Here is an 871-nt window from a genome sequence, read left to right as displayed (position 1 = left end):
AATGGTTTGGGGAAATAGGGAAGGGGGAAAAAAGGAGCTTTGTGAGACCAGACACTGGAGTTACATATGATAACCTCATCTACTTTCCATAGCACCTTTCAGAAACTCCCATGGAGGAAACCGACTCTTGAATACCTGGCCCAAGTTAACGCGGTTAATAAAGAGCAGCACTAGAAATGTATACCTACGTTTGCCCGGGCCCTAGAGGCAAAGGCCAAATCGTTCTGTATTCCAGATAGTTCTTGGGTACAAGTCATAGTCCCTCTGGCATGTACATGGTTTAGCATAACCCAGTCCACTCTCTAAAGGCCATGTTGGCTCTTTCAACTGTACCTGTCATCCCTGAGGCTGAGGGCTCAGTTGCTTAAACTTTCACTAGATGGCCCAGGCAATTGGAGCCGAAGGGAGGATATGGATTTATTCAGGTTTTTGGTTTTTCTTTAAACTACATTATTTAAAACACTCATTAACAACTCATTATTAACAACTCATTATTAACAACTCATTATTTGTCTGTTAAATGGGTGTAAATTAATTCTCCGAGGGCTGGACTTCAATTTCCTCACCTGTGGGTGGTAGGTGAAATGATCCGTAAATGATCTTTCAGGAGTAAGTTGTCAGATAGTCTTAAGATTTTATCCGGTCAGTTCTTAATTGCTGTACCAAATAGTTTCCGGTGCCTGATCAACGTGGAGTAAAAACAAGTGTTTGGGGGAGACAAGCGCGGCGTAATTTGGTTGCCCTGTTTTTCCCCTCCCAAAGGTCAGTCTCAGGTGGCCCCGAGGTCAGAGCCCTCCGGCCTCTCCAACAAAGGGACAGCAGGACGCGCTCCTCCGAAACCCGCAGCGCGCCCTGCAAGCCTCAGCCCTCC

At 46.0% G+C, this 871-nt stretch overlaps 1 protein-coding gene across 1 annotated transcript in view; it reads left to right on the top strand.

Moving 5' to 3' along the window:
- YBX3 (Y-box binding protein 3) overlaps positions 1-871 on the top strand; it is a 41,454-nt gene that overhangs the window by 16,350 nt on the left and 24,233 nt on the right. The gene's annotated exons all lie outside the window — the stretch shown is intronic.

Source organism: Myotis lucifugus, unplaced genomic scaffold (genome assembly GCF_000147115.1).
Source record: "Myotis lucifugus unplaced genomic scaffold, Myoluc2.0 scaffold_10, whole genome shotgun sequence".
Lineage (NCBI taxonomy): Eukaryota > Metazoa > Chordata > Mammalia > Chiroptera > Vespertilionidae > Myotis > Myotis lucifugus.
This window is presented reverse-complemented; position numbering and strand designations above follow the sequence as displayed.